Source organism: Pongo pygmaeus, chromosome 11 (genome assembly GCF_028885625.2).
Source record: "Pongo pygmaeus isolate AG05252 chromosome 11, NHGRI_mPonPyg2-v2.0_pri, whole genome shotgun sequence".
NCBI lineage: Eukaryota > Metazoa > Chordata > Mammalia > Primates > Hominidae > Pongo > Pongo pygmaeus.
Genome location: NC_072384.2, coordinates 104,273,589 through 104,289,960, shown reverse-complemented (window position 1 = coordinate 104,289,960; position 16,372 = coordinate 104,273,589).

Sequence of the window (16,372 nt, the reverse complement as noted above, 5' to 3'; positions counted from 1 at the left end):
CCCTTTATATATCTATTTCTGTCCTATTAGTTCTGTCCCTCTAGAGAACCCTGACTAGTAAAATACCCTTATTTTATTTTACTTTATTTTATTTTATTTTGGTGTATGAAAGATCTATGTAATGTCTCTCTTTTCATTCCCTATTTTGGTTAAGTTTGTCTTCTTGCCTTTTTCTTGGCAAGTGTACATAAAGAAATAGCTTCTGATTTTCTTTCTATTTTTGACTCTTTTGTGTTTCATTAATTTTATTTTTATTTCCTTTTTTGGAGTACTTTGGATTTCGTTTGTTCCTCTTTCTAGCTTCTTAAGGTGGAAACTTATATTATTGATTTTTAGAACTTTATTCTTTTCTAATTGAAGAATTTAGAATTATAAAATTCCCATTATGCACCACATTGTATGTATGCCACAGATTTTGATATGTTGTATCTTCATTTTCACTTAGTTCAAAATACTTCATAATTTCCTGTAATTTCATCTTTGACCCATGAGTTATTTATAAATAAATTGTTTAATTTCCAAATATTTGCAGCTTTCCACAACCTATGCTGGGAAGGATGGGGGACTGGGGAGTGCCCCAGACAAAGAAACCACCAGCTCACAGTTATTATCAGATGCAGATTCTTCCCAAGTTTGTGTCTACTTTTGCTTACTTTTTGCAAGAGGAATTGCCCAACCTCTTCATGCATCAAAACTGAAAGCCGCTATTTGCTTCCATTCCTTTTCATTTGTTTGTTTGTTTGTTTGTTTATTTACTTATTTATTTATTTACGTTTGAGATGGAGTCTCATTCTGTTGCCCAGGCTAGAGTGCAGTGGCATGATCTCGAATCACTGTAACCTCTGCCTCCTGAGTTTAAACTATTCTCCTGCCTCAGCCTCCTGTGTAGCTTAGACTACAGGCATGAACCACCACGCCCAGCTAATTTTTTGTATTTTTTAGTAGTGATGAGGTTTCACCATGTTGGCCAGGCTGGTCTCAGACTCCTGACCTCAGGTGATCTGCCCACCTCAGCCTCCCAAAGTGCTGGGATTATAGGCGTGAGCCACCGTGCCTGGCCATCCTTTTCATTTGTTTATTAATAAAATGCATCCACCTTTGATGGTCAAAACTTAGCTTGGGCCCCTGAAACCTAGTGTCATAGTCACTGCTTATGAAGTATTATTCTATTTGGTAAGAATTGAGGGCAAGTGATCTAGCACTGCCTCCTCAGACCTAGCACTAAGGTTTTGAAGCTAGACTCTCACACAGTAATATTTTCTGGCACTAGAGAGCTGGATTATTCAAGGTCCTCTAGAGGGACACGATTAATAGGACAGATGTATATAGGAAGGGGGGTTTATTAAGGAGTATTGACTCATACAATCACAAGGAGAAGTCCCACAATAGGCTGTCTGCAAGCTGAGGAGCAAGGAAGCCAGTCCAAGTCCTAAAACCTTGAAAGTAGGGAAGCAGACAGTGCAGCCTTCAGTCTGTGGCCAAAGGCCCGAGAGCCCCTGGCAAACCACTGGTGTAGGTCCAAGAGCCAAAAAGCTGAAGAACTTGGAGTCCAATGTTAGAGGGCAGGAAGCATTCAGCACGCGAGAAAGATGGAGGCCAGAAGACTTAGCCAGTCTAGTCCTCTCACGTTCCTCTGCCTGCTTTTATCCTAGTCGTGCTGGCAGCTATGGTTCCCAGATTGAGGGTGGGTCTGCGTCTCCCAGTTCAGTAACTCAAATGCTAATCTCCTTTGGCATCACCCTCACAGACACACCTAGGAACAATACCTTGCAACCTTCAATCCAATCAAGTTGACACTCAATATTAACTATCACGGGAGTTTCATTGCTGTATTAGTTTCCTGTTGCTGCTGTAATAAATTACCATAAATTTGGCTAAAAACAACACAGATTTATTAACTTCTAGTTCTAGAAGGCAGAAGTCAGAAATAGGCCTCACTGGGCTAAAATCAAGGTGTCAGCAGAGCTGCATTTCTTCTGGAGGCTCCGGGTGTCAGTCCATTTGCTTGCTTTTTCTGACATTGTCTACATTCCTAGCCCCCTTTCAAACATCCCTCCAACCCCTGCTTTCATCATGACATCTCCTTCATGACTTTCCTGCCCCGCTCTTTCCCTTGTAAGGACCCTTGTGATTACACTGGGCCCACTCAGATAATCCAGGTGAACTTCAAGATCCTTAACTTAATCACATCTGCAAAGTCCTTTTGCTGTGTAAGGTAACATACCCACAGGTTCCAGAGATTAGAATGTGGACCTCTGTAGGGCGGCATTATTTTACCTAAAACAGCTGTCTTTGTTATTTAACGTTCTGATCTTCAGCTGGAAGGCCAGCCTAAGAAACACGGTAAAAGCAACAAATACTGACTCACCTACTTTTTCCTAAAATGATGTAATTCTTCAGTCTTACATGAAATATGCCAAGTTGCATCTGAGAAATTAAAGGTCAGGTGAAGCTCCCAGAATTTGCTAAGATCCCCCACCAAAGCTGCAAATATGCAAAGACCCCTGCCTCACAAACTCTAAGACTATATATACTTGCTCCAGTTAACTGTTCTGACAGAGTTGAAGAGCTCCCCTGGCCCAAGGTATTAAAACTTCCCAATCAAGGATCTCAACCTTCATGTATTGTTTTGCTCTAGAAGTGGCCCAATGGCTGTCGCCTGTCATTCAGTTAAAGAAGACTAAGTAATAATGGGTCAAAGACTGGGAACCTTACTCTAATAGAGTGCCCTACTCATCAAATATGAGGAAAGTGAGATAATTATTCTTTTTTTTTTTTTTTGAGACGGAATTTCGCTTTTTGCCCAGGCTGGAGTGCAATGGCATGATCTCGGCTCACTGCAACCTCCGCCTCCTGGGTTCAAGCGATTCTCCTGCCTCAGCCTCCCATGTAGCTGCTCCATGGCCGCCTGCTACAACACCCGGCTAATTTTTTGTATTTTTAGTAGAGATGGGGTTTCACCATGTTGGCCAGGGTGGTCTCGATCTCTTGACCTCGTGATCCACCCACCTCAGCCTCCAAAAGTAGAGTGCAGTGGTCATTCTTAGTTCACTGTAACCTCCACCTCCTGGGTTCAAGCATTTCTCCTGCCTCAGCCTCCAGAGTAGCTAGGATTACAGGAGCCTGCCACCACATCCAACGAATTTTTGTATTTTTAGTAGAGATGGGGTTTCACCATGTTGGCCAGGCTGTTCTCAAACTCCTGACCTCAAGTGATCCACCATCCTCAGCCTCCCACAGTGCTAGGATTACAGGCGTGAGCCACCGTGCCCAGCCAATTATCCTTTCTTACTCTCCTCCACCTGGAATATCCCTTCAACATTTGTACATCCTGATAGTGCCCTATTTCCATCTGTCAAAGTCTTATTCACCCTTTAAGGTTCAATTCACATACAGCTTATTAATTAAAGATTTCTACCTCTCTTATATCTCCCAGCCTATCAATACAATATAACAATTTTCACTTGGCTTAAGTTCTTACTATGTTCAATATTGTCTCTTTTGTCTCTATGAAATTATAGTTCCTTGAAGGCATTAATCAGGATTTGCACTGATCTTGCCAGACAAAGCAAAAAACATCTTTATTTCACAGTGATGGGGACCCATTGACACCAAGGGCAGGGCAGGCTTCTGGCTAAGCAAGGCAATTGGGTCTTTTCTTAACATGGGTTTAAACTGTACTGATGTTTTTATTCCCTGTGGCATCTACTAGAGTGCCTTGCACACTGTAGACTTATTTTTTCCCTAATAAATAAGAAAACGCTAGGTAAAAGTAAGGAAGAAAAGTTTATCATATGGAGGAAAGTTTATTTTGTGTTACTCTACAATGAGAATTAGAACCAAAGAGCAATATCACAAGGAAACGAGCTTCACCTCAACGTAATGAAGAGCTTTCCAACATTTGGAGTTGTTCTAAAGCAGAATGAGTCCCCACGTGAGAGTGAGCTCTGACACTAACTGCACTCAAGCAAAAGCTGAAGGGCCCTTTTCCAGGATTTCTACAGAGACAATTCAGACATTGACTAGGAGGTTAGACTAGACTCAATGACATATACCTTTCCTTGCTCTCTGAATATTTATTGACAGTCACCTGTTGACCACCTAGACTCTTGATTGCCCTAGACTTATGTTGTCCATTTGTGTTATATATTTATTGCTTCAAGCCTGGTATGCCATGAACTGTGCATTGACTGGTCCCTAACTTTCTTCTTCCCATGTATTTTTCAGTTACTCAGACTGACCAAGAATATTTCATCAACAGGTGAACTATAAGCAATCAGACATGAAGCGACAGCTATCAAGAAACAGTAAAGCAGAAGAAATTATGCCATGAGAAAACCTGTTACACATTTTCACCTGGACGAGGAGCCCATCCTAAGCAGGGGCAGGCTCAGAGCTCAAGATGGGCCATACCACAATTGGTGGTTAGGTAAGCAGATTTTACCTGCTGGAGTTGCAGTGTCTGAGTAAAATATAGAGTCTGATAAGATTGAAGTAGGGCTCTGAAACTTTATTGACTGACAAAAAACACTTCTACTCAGAATGCTAGGTGAAGGTTAGTACAGGCACATTCTTTCTTGAGTGGTGATGATGATAATTGTACAACTCTCAGGTCTTAGCCAAAACCATGAGTAGTAGAGCTGCAAATAAACTAACAGGATTTAGCAGGAGTGAAACGATAGGGTCTGGGTCCCAGAACTCAGGGATCTAGTCCTCATTCCCATGAACGCATTCATTGAAGCAACAGTTGTTGGTCAGAGCTTCTCACGTGTGACAAGAACTTGGAGCATGAAGGGCGTTACAGAAGTGTCTCTTGTGTCAGGGGCAGAGTGGGGAGTTGGGAGAACATTGGTCTTGGAGAGCAGACAAGCCTGGAGGTGAAGCAAGTCTTGGAGAAGAGGGAGAAGATTCTCCCACCATTGCCTCTCATCTACTTGCTGACCACCCAGAATCTTTCGCCTGCTTCCCCCTTTATCCTCTTCACAGCCTCCCCCAGTGTGTAGAGGAAGATGAGAGATAAGAGAGGAGAGTGAATATTTAGGGAGTGAACAAAAGGCAGAATAAGTCAGATTGGGTAGAATAAAGCAAGTGGAGAAAGAGATAAGCAAGAGTTTCTGTTCTGCTTCTGACACTGACTAGGAGTATACCCACAGGTAAATCATTGCCCTTCTAGAAACTATCTATGATGTTGGACTGAGGATCCCTGGAGAGTCTGTGGTTGAGGGGCCTGTGTTCTGCTGAGCCTTATAAATAGTTTTCCTTGTGATGAGATTTAATGTCTCAACCCTTGGCTTATTCACATACTGATTATTCCAAACAGTTGAAAATCTGGACAGTTGAATTTCTGTAACATTTTGCTTGAAATCCAGGATTCAACATAATTGTTTCTTTAGAGTGAGAGAGTGGAGTTGGAGAAGAGTGGGAAGGTATTTTGATTATTTTAAATTACTCCTTCGATCCTCATATACTAATAGGATTGACTCTCAAAACCCTGTTTGGGAACTGCTGGGTGGACCCAAGCTTTGACTGGAAGGCAGGCAATGGTTCCTGTATTTCTCATGCTCATTCACTTGTGTTTCTTTATGTGAAAAGAGGAGTGCTTCCCAGAAATAGCCATTTTTGTTGACTGTTGCTAGGAAATAAATTCAGACACCATAGCATTTAACATATACCATGGGATGGAGGAAATTAGAAGATAGCCACCCTGATTTCCATTAGAGGGGAAACTCTGACTCAAAATAATTTAATTTAGGCTAGCCCACTTCTTTCAGGATTTTGGAAAGCTTGCCAGATAAAGCAAAAAAAAAAAAAAAAACCCCACAAAACTTTATTTCACAGCGATGGGGACCCAGTGACACCAGGGGTAGGGCAGGCTCCTGGCTGAGTGAGGCAATTGAGTCTTTTCTCAACATGGGTTTAGACTGTACTGATGCTCAAGTATAGTTTGTTCTTCAGGGCCAGAGTGCTTACTTTGATTGACTCACTAGCAAAGAAACCAATGGGGCTGCAGCTCCTTTTGGTGCAAGTAATGAAAAGGAAACTAGAATTGAAGGAACTGAGTTAACTATTACCCCCAGGACTAACGCCCACACTCCCTGTTTTCCTCTACCCCAGCACCTGCATTACTAAGAGTAATAAGCTTCAGCTGCCCAGTGGGCTGGAGTCTAAAGCTCTGCTCATGACTGTCAGACGCAGACTTGGCATATGGCCCACTAGGCTAATAAAGAAACTAAAAAATCTAGAAATGGGAACTTTCTCGAGAAGGGATATGGAGTTTCAGAACAAGAGGCTTAGAGAAGAAGGTGGGGAATCCTAAATATAGAAACCCAGGTTGGGAGTGGAAGGAAGGGTGCATGGGGGATTCTCCATCCACACCCCACCCAAAGCCTCCATTTCAATGTGACTTTCTCATGAAACTCAAGGTGTAATATAGTAGATAATGTTATTTGCTAGAAATCAAATTCAGGGTGAGAAGTGTAATACTTCCCAGGATGGTCTGGTAAAATGATTGTGCACATTGGAAGCGTGAATGTGTGAGGAAGGTGGCAAGAAGACATTTAGAGGATGCCTTGTGGTTAGGAGACCGTGGTAGGCTGAATAAGGTCCCCCAAAATATATGCAGGTCCTGCAAATAATCGTATATGGCCAAAGGGGCTTTGCAGATGTGATTAGTTAAGGATCTTGAAATGGAATGATCTTGGATTCGTTGATAAATGTAATCACAAATGCGCTTAGAAGAGGATAGCAGAGGGAGATTCGACTACAGAAAAGGAGAAAGCAATGTGACCATGGCAGCAGGGATAAGAGCAATGTGGCCAAAACCAAGGAATGTTGGCAGTCACGCCAATGTGGAAAAGACGAGAAAATGGATTCTTCCCTGGAGCCTCCAGAAGGACTGGCCCTGCCAACATTCTGACTTTAGCCCAGTGGAACTAATTTTAGACTTCTGGCCTTCAGAACTGTAAGAAAATAAATCTGTACTGTTTTAAGCCACCAACTTTTCGTAATTTGTTATAACAACCCTAGATAAACAATACAGGGATGATATAAATGAGGAAGGGAGAGAGCATACTATTTTATCAGCTGCTTCAATTAGGAAAATGTGGAGAAGAGATCAAAGAGATGTTCAGACTGCTAAGATAAAGGCTTTAGGAGAAGTCAAACAAGGAGGTGCTTTTCAAGGGCTACCTCCAGGTATGTAGAGGTATTGATAATGAGAAGAAAGGTTTTTTTAATGAAAATTTGCAGCTGGGCATAGTGACTTATGCCTGTAATCCCAGCACTCTGGGAGGCTGAGATGGGAGGATCACTTGAGGCCAGGAGTTCAAGACCAGCCTGTGCAACATAGCGAAACTCCATCTCTACAAAAAGATTTCAAAAATTAACCAAGTAGGGTGGCATGTGTCTGTGGTCCTAGCTACTCTGGAGGCTGAGGTGGGAGGATCACTTGAGCTCAGGAGCTCAAGACTGCAAGTGAGCTATGATCATGCCACTGCACTCCATCCTGTGCAACAGAGCAAGATCCTGTCTCTATTTTAAAAATAAAAGAAAGAAAGAAAAAAAAGTTTTTGTTTTTCCGTGCTTTTAAAATGAAACTCATACCCATTCTGGCATGTGCTCAAAAGACTAGGAAAAGATAGCCTTCTCAGTTAAAATGTATTTCTGATGGACCATCATTTCTTTGAATGGAACTCCAAGTAAACTCAGAGGTATCTGGATTTTATACCAGGGATTTTGTGCTAATTTATGTGCCATTTTGGAATTCAGCCTCAAGACGGCATTTTCATCATGACTCCAAATAATTGGAAAAATGATGGAAAAGAATGTCACATTCATTAAGCGTCAACTGTAATTGTTTGGGATTATCACCATAAAACCATAAAGACAGAACAGAAATAGATCATATTAAGGAGAAATCACATTTTAGAATTCAGTATTTTTGTCAAAAAAAATCATACTTATATGCTATTATACTATTTATGAACACTGAAGATTAAAACTTCTCCCATATGAAGCTAGAATTTAGTTGTTAACCTGTCTCAACGGAGACTCTTTCTTAAGGAGAAAAGAGGTCGGTGGCACACATCCATGGTTTAGTTGAAGGCTTTGGCCAACTCCACCCCCCAGAGACTAGGTTCCCAGTGAACCTGCCTGACCACAACTTCTAACTTCTTGAAAATGAAAAAACGTATAGCAAGCACTATGAAGGAGCCTAAGTGAGAAAGGATGACTTTTAGTCACAATTAGGGCATGTTCCTGAAATGAGACACAAGAATGGGTAGATTTGGAAAGACTAAAAAAGTGAGAGGATTGGTATTAGGAGTTAGTGACAGATTTGATGATAGCCCACCTCACTGCCTTAGAAATATGGCAAGGCAGTAAAGAGTAATAAGAGTAATAAGCTTCAGCTTATTAAGATTCATATATCGAGTTCCTAAACACTAATCAGCAAGGTAGAAGGGAATAAAACATGGCATAAAGTGAAAAACACCAAAGCATAGCTTGCCTTTTTGTGGTAAAGACTTGGAGAATTCACCATCTTTCTCATTTTACTGAGAACACACACCCTGGAGGAGGGGATTAAATGTTGATAGTAATACATTTATCCTCATAGAAAATTCCAGATTCCTCAGTTCCTCATTTTCATCATATGTTGATTAACAGCTAGGCTGAGTACAGTCTGTCTTCTGTGGCACCAAGAGAAATCTTATCCACCAAGCAAAAAGGAAAACAATGGAGTGAGTTGGAAGTGAGAAGAGGACCTAGAGACACAAAGAAAACGTGGTCCCCTCTTGTGAGGAATGTGGACTTCACGAAGAAAAAGACGTAACAAGGCAGAGAACATTATTTGTCAGAATTCAAGCTGAGACTCCTACAGAACAAGGTGAGTCCATGGGAAGACTTCAGGTCCCAGGGTCCTGATGTAGAATTGGGATGGAGCAGAAGGAGCCAGCCATATTTTGGTACAATTCAGTCAGATTCTCCACAGAAATACATAGTAGTTTAAAAAATTAAGTGAAGAGGGCTAATGAAGGGATTGTTTCAAAAGTGTGGAAGGAGTCAAGAGATAAACAAGGAAGGATGAAGCACCAGGGAACTGTGGAAAACCCTTTATTTCCCCAACGTTTGGAGGGGCAAAGGAGGTGTCTTAATTTGAGCTCTTCTAGAAACAAGCACTGAGACAAGAATTCCAGGGTGAAAAGTTTACATGGCAGGTGAAGAAAACACCAGTAGGAACACGGGAAAGTGAGACAGGGAAGGAACATCTACCAGTAACGTGTATCTAGTCAGTGATCACGGTAGGCAATAGGACTTACCACCACAGCACACTGTGGGAGGTGGTGCAAAGCATAAGCCATAGGATCATCCACCCTAGCCCAAAGATCCACTGTGGCCCTGAGCAGGCCCAGGCACGGTATGGAGAGCATCCTCAAGGAGGAATGACCCAGCCTGGAGTGTTGGAGCCCAAACAGGGTGAAAAGGGAATCCATGGTATGGGAGAGCCCAGCATGGGGAGACACAGCGCCACCTGGGCAAAGTGGGTAACAGGAACAGGCAGCCTGGAATGAGAAGTCAGAGCAGAGGCAGAGAGAGTAGGGAACCACGTGGGGAAGGAGTGAGGAAGAAGATGGGAGGTGAGTTTCATGCTAGGGGATTGATCAAATAAGGAATGTAGTAAGGATCTAAGAGTGAGGTTTCTCACTGTCAGAAGAAGGATAAATAAAAGAAAGGGATAAGTCTAGAATGAATCACCATGTAGTGTTGTATTGGAATTAATGGCTTGGGTGTGAACTCATGGATTTCTAGGTAGGATAGACAAATATATAGGCAGACTAATGTGTATGTGGATGCATATATACACATTTACATCTACTTATACATATTATATAAATATATATTTGTATTCACACATACACATATATGCACACAAATTTACATCTACATTTATATTTATACACATATTTATCTATTTATCTGGATAGATATCTATCCCTAGCTCTGTCCACTGATGGGACCTAGGAGCAGTGAGATTCCAATAGCAATGAGCAGAACTAATGCCTAGGTCTTGGCTTCTACACCCATCTCTCAAAGAAACCAGGGCTCTTGGAGAAGCAGCTGATTCCAGCACTGGGACAGTGAAAGCTCAAGCTGAGGATGGACTAGCTCATTCTGCCAGAAAGCAAGAGTGCTGAAAGGACATTGGGGACATGGTGGAAGAACACAAGACCCAGTTGGAATGGGCTCCTGCTGGCCAAGGATGGGGCAATTTCAGTATCAAAACAGAATAATGATAGTAACAAATTTTTATCTATTGAATAAAGTAGGATGCCATGATGCCATACAGATATAAATGAACAAATAAATAAAATTTTTCACAAGGAACAGAAGATTTGCAAAGTTTCAAAGTACTTTCCCATAAAATCTTTATTAAAATGTAAAGGGGACAAGAATTACTTTGTGGTGGAGAAGGTTGACACCCACCACCTTAGTCAAGTGATGACAATGAACATTATCAGTAATGTAACAAATCAAAACTGTGAGCTGCCTGATAGGATGCAATTAAAAGAGTGCAATGTCACTTCTGTGTTATTTCCACCAAAGACGAAGAACCTGATTTTAATCATGAAGAAACATCAGACTCACCCAAACAAGGGATGTTCTACAAAACAACTGCTTCTAATCTTCAAAAGTGTCAAGGCCATGAAGTCTAGACTGAGAAACTGTCCAGACTGGACACTACAGAAACATATTGTCAGGCCTCTGAGCCCAAGTTAAGCCATCATATCCCCTGTGACCTGCACATACACATCCAGATGGCCGGTTCCTGCCTTAACTGATGATATTGTCTTGTGAAATTCCTTCTCCTGGCTCATCCTGGCTCAAAAGCTCCCCTACTGAGCACCTTGTGACCCTCACTCTGCCTGCCAGAGAACAACTCCCCTTTGACTGTAATTTTCCTTTACCTACCCAAATCCTATAAAACGGCCCCACCCCTATCTCTCTCCACTGACTCTCTTTTCGGACTCAGCCCACCTGCACCCAGGTGAAATAAACAGCTTTATTGCTCACACAAAGCCTGTTTGGTGGTCTCTTCACACGGACACGCGTGAAATTTGGTGCCGTGACTTGGATCGGGGGACCTCCCTTGGGAGATCAATCCCCTGTCCTCCTGTTCTTTGCTCCATGAGAAAGATCCACCTACGACCTCAGGTCCTCAGACTGACCAGCCCAAGAAACATCTCACCAATTTCAAATCCGGTAAGCGGCCTCTTTTTACTCTCTTCTCCAACCTCCCTCACTATCCCTCAACCTCTTTCTCCTTTCAGTCTTGGTGCCACACTTCAATCTCTCCCTTCTTTTAATTTCAATTCCTTTTATTTTCTGGTAGAGACAAAGGAGACACGTTTTATCCGTGGACCCAAAACTCCAGTGCCGGTCACAGACTGGGAATGCAGCCTTCCCTTGGTGTTTAATCATTGCAGGGATGCCTCTCTAATTATTCACCCATGTTTCAGAGGTGTCAGACCACGCAGGGACGCCTGCCTTGGTCCTTCACCCTTAGCGGCAAGTCCTGCTTTTCTGGGGGAGGGGCAAGTACCCCAACCCCTTCTCTCCGTGTCTCTACCCCTTCTCCGCCTTTCTGGGGGGCAAGAAACCCCCAACCCCTTCTCCTTCACCCTTAGCGGCAAGTCCCGCTTTTCTAGGGGAGGGGTAAGTACCCCAACCTCGTATCTCTGCACCCTGATCCCTTATTTCTGCACCCCAATGCCTTATATCTCTGCACCCCGATCCCTTATTTCTGTGCCCCAACCTCTTATATCTCTGTGCCCCAATCCCTTATTTCTGCACCCCAACCTCTTATATCTCTGCTCCCCAATCCCTTATTTCCATGCCCCAACCTCGTATCTCTGTGCCCTGACCCCTTTCCCACTTTTCTGGAGGGTAAGAACCCCCAAACCCCTTCCCTCCCTGTCTCTACTCTCTTTTTTCTCTGGGCTTGCCTCCTTCACTATGGGCAACCTTCCACCCTCCATTCCTCCTTCTTCTCCCTTAGCCTGTGTTCTTAAGAACTTAAAACCTCTTCAACTCTCACCTGACCTAAAATCTAAGCATCTTATTTTCTTCTGCAATGCTGCTTGACCCCAATACAAACTCAACAGTAGTTCCAAATAGCCAGAAAACTGCACTTTCAATTTTTCCATCCTGCAAGATCTAAATAATTCTTGTCATAAAATAGGCAAACGGTCTGAGGTGCCTGACGTCCAGGCATTCTTTTACACATCCGTCCCTTCCTAGTCTCTGTGCCCAGTGCAACTCGTCCCAAATCTTCCTTCTTTCCCTCCCGCCTGTCCCCTCAGTCCCAACCCCAAGCGTCGCTGAGTCTTTCTAATCTTCCTTTTCTACAGACCTATCTGACCTCTCCCCTCCTGGCCAGGCTGAGCTAGGTCCCAATTCTTCCTCAGCCTCCGCTCCTCCACCCTATAATCCTTTTATCACCTCCCCTCCTCACACCCGGTCCAGCTTACGGCTTCGTTCCCTGTCTAGCCCTCCCCCACCTGCCCAGCAATTTACTCTTAAAAAGGTGGCTGAAGCTAAAGGCATAGTCAAGGTTAATGCTCCTTTTTCTTTATCAGACCTCTCCCAAATCAGTGAGCGTTTAGGCTCTTTCATCAAATATGAAAAGCCCAGCCCAGGTCATGACTCGTTTGGCAGCAACCCTGAGACACTTTACAGCCCTAGACCCTAAAAGGTCAAAAGGCCGTCTTATTCTCAAAATACATTTTATTACCCAATCTGCTCCTGACATTAAATAAAACTCCAAAAATTAAATTCCAGCCCTCAAACCCCACAACAGGATTTAATTAACCTCGCCTTCAAGGTGTACAATAATAGAAAAAAGTTGCAATTCCTTGCCTCCACTGTGAGACAAACCCCAGCCACATCTCCAGCACACAAGAACTTCCAAACGCCTGAACCACAGCGGCCAGGCATTCCTCCAGAACCTCCTCCCCCAGGAGCTTGCTACAAGTGCCAGAAATCTGGCCACCAGCCCAGGGAATGCCTGCAGCCCAGGATTCCTCCTAAGCCACATCCCATCTGTGCAGGACCCCACTGGAAATCAGACTGTCCAACTCACCTGGCAGCCACTCCCAGAGCCCCTGGAACTCTGGCCCAAGGCTCTCTGACTCCTTCCTAGATCTTCTTGGCTTAGCAGCTGAAGACTGACTCTGCCCAATCACCTCAGAAGCCCCCTAGACCATCACGGACGCTGAGCTTCGGGTAACTCTCACAGTGGAAAGTAAGTCCATCCCCTTCTTAATCAATACGGAGGCTACCCACTCCAAATTACCTTATTTTCAAGGGCCTGTTTCCCTTGCCTCCATAACTGTTGTGGGTATTGACAGCCAGGCTTCTAAGCCTCTTAAAACTCCCCAACTCTAGTGCCAACTTAGACAATACTCTTTTAAGCACTCCTTTTAGTTATCCCCACCTGCCCAGTTCCCTTATTAGGCTGAGACACTTTAACTAAATTATCTGCTTCCCTGACTATTCCTGGATTACAGCTACATCTCATTACTGCCCTTCTTCCCAATCCAAAGCCTCCTTTGCGTCCTCCTCTTGTATCCCCCAACTTAACCCACAAGTATAAGATACCTCTACTCCCTCCTTGGCGACTGATCATGCACCCCTTACCATCTCATTAAAACCTAATCACCCTTACCCCACTCAACGCCAATATCCCATCCCGCAGCACGCTTTGAAAGGATTAAAGCCTGCTATCACTCACCTGCTACAGCATGGCCTTTTAAAGCCTATAAACTCCTTACAATTCCCCCATTTTACCTGTCCTAAAACCAGACAAGCCTTACAAGTTAGTTCAGGATCTATACCTTATCAACCAAATTGTTTTGCCTATCCAGCCCATGGTGCCAAACCCGTATACTCTCCTATCCTCAATACCTCCCTCCACAATCCATTATTCTGTTCTGGATCTCAAACATGCTTTCTTTACTATTCCTTTGCACCCGTCATCTCAGCCTCTCTTTGTTTTCACTTGGACTGACCCTGACACCCATTAGGCTCAGCAAATTACCTGGGCTGTACTGCCGCAAAGCTTCACAGACAGCCCCATTAATTTAGTCAAGCCCAAACTTCTTCCTTATCTGTTACCTATCTCAGCATAGTTCTCATAAAAACACACGTGCTCTCCCTGCTGATCGTGTCTGATTAATCTCCCAAACCTCAATCCCTTACAAAACAACAACTCCTTTCCTTCCTAGGCATGGTTAGTGCGGTCAGAATTCTTACACAAGAGCCAGGACGGCACCCTGTAGCCTTTCTGTCCAAACAACTTGACCTTATTATTTTAGCCTAGCCATCATGTCTCCTTGCAGCGGCTGCTGACGCCCTAATACTTTTAGAGGCCCTCAAAATCACAAACTATACTCAACTTACTCTCTACCTTTCTCATAACTTCCAAAATCTATTTTCTTCCTCATACCTGATGCATATACCTTCTGTGCCTCGGCTCCTTCAGCTGTACTCACTCTTTGTTAAGTCCCACAATTACCATTGTTCCTGGCCCGGACTTCAATCCGGCCTCCCACATTATTCCTGATACCACACCTGACCCCCATGACTGTATCTCTCTGATCCACCTGACATTCACCCCATTTCCCCACATTTCCTTCTTCCCTGTTTCTCACCCTGATCACACTTAGTTTATTGATGGCAGTTCCACCAGGCCTAATCGCCACACACCAGCAAAGGCAGGCTATGCCACTAGCCCGCCTCTTAGAACCTCTCATTTCCTTTCCATCGTGGAAATCTATCCTCAAGGAAATAACTTCTCAGTGTTCCATCTGCTATTCTACTATTCCTCAGGGATTATTCAGGCCCCCTCCCTTCCCTACACATCAAGCTCGAGGATTTGCCCCACCCAGGACTGGCAAATTAGCTTTACTCAACATGCCCTGAGTCAGATAACTAAAATACCTCTTAGTCTAGGTAGACACTTTCACTGGGTAGGTAGAGTCCTTTCCTACAGGGTCTGAGAAGGCCACTGCAGTCATTTCTTCCCTTCTGTCAGACATAATTCCTCAATTTAGCCTTCCCACCTCTATACAGTCTGATAACAGACCAGCCCTTATTAGTCAGATCAGCCAAGCAGTTTTTCAGGCTCTTAGTATTCAGTGAAATCTTTATATCCCTTACAGTCCTGAGTCTTCAGGAAAAGTAGAACAGACTAATGGTCTTTTAAAAACACACCTCACCAAGCTCAGCCACCAACTTAAAAAGGGCTAGACAATACTTTTACCACTTTCCCTTCTCAGAAGTCAGACCTGTCCTCAGAATGCTACAGGGTACAGCCCATTTGAGCTCCCGTATAGATGCTCCTTTTTATTAGGCCCCAGTCTCATTCCAGACACTAGACCAACTTAGACTGTGCCCCAAAAAACTTGTCATCCCTACCATCTTCTGTCTAGTCATATTCCTATTCACTGTTCTCAACTACTCATACATGCCCTGCTCTTGTTTACACTGCTGGTTTACAGTGTTTCTCCAAGCCATCACAGCTGGTATCTCCTGGTACTATCCCCAAACTGCCATTCTTAACTATTGAAGTAAATAAATAATCTTTGCTGACAGGACTATGCTGAATTTCCTTAGGCACTCTAGTTAGATGTCCTAGGTCCTCCCAATTCTTAGACCTTTAATACCTGTTTTTCTCCTTCTTATTCTGTTTAGTTTTTCAATTCATACAAAACCGTATCCAGGCCATCACCAATAATTCTAAATGAAAAATGTTTCTTCTAACAACCCCACAATATCACTCCTTACCACAAAATCTTCCTTCAGCTTAATCTCTCCCACTCTAGGTTCCCATGCCGCCCCTAATCCCGCTCGAAGCAGCCCTGAGAAACATCGCCCATTATGTCTCCATACCACCCCCAAAAATTTTCAACGTCCCAACACTTTACCACTATTTCGTTTTTTCTTATTAATATAAGAAGACAGGAATGTCAGGCCTCTGAGCCCAAGCTAAGCCATCATATCCCCTGTGACCTGCATGTACACATCCAGATGGCCGGTTCTTGCCTTAACTGATGACATTCCACCACAAAAGAAGTGAAAATGGCCTGTTCCTGCCTTAACTGATGACATTGTCTTGTGAAATTCCTTCTCCTGGCTCATCCTGGCTCAAAAGCTCCCCTACTGAGCACCTTGTGACCCCCACTCTGCCCGCCAGAGAACAACCCCCTTTGACTGTAATTTTCCTTTATCTACCCAAATCCTATAAAATGGCCCCACCCCTATCTCCCTTCACTGACTCTCTTTTCGGACTCAGCCCTCCTGCACCCAGGTGAAA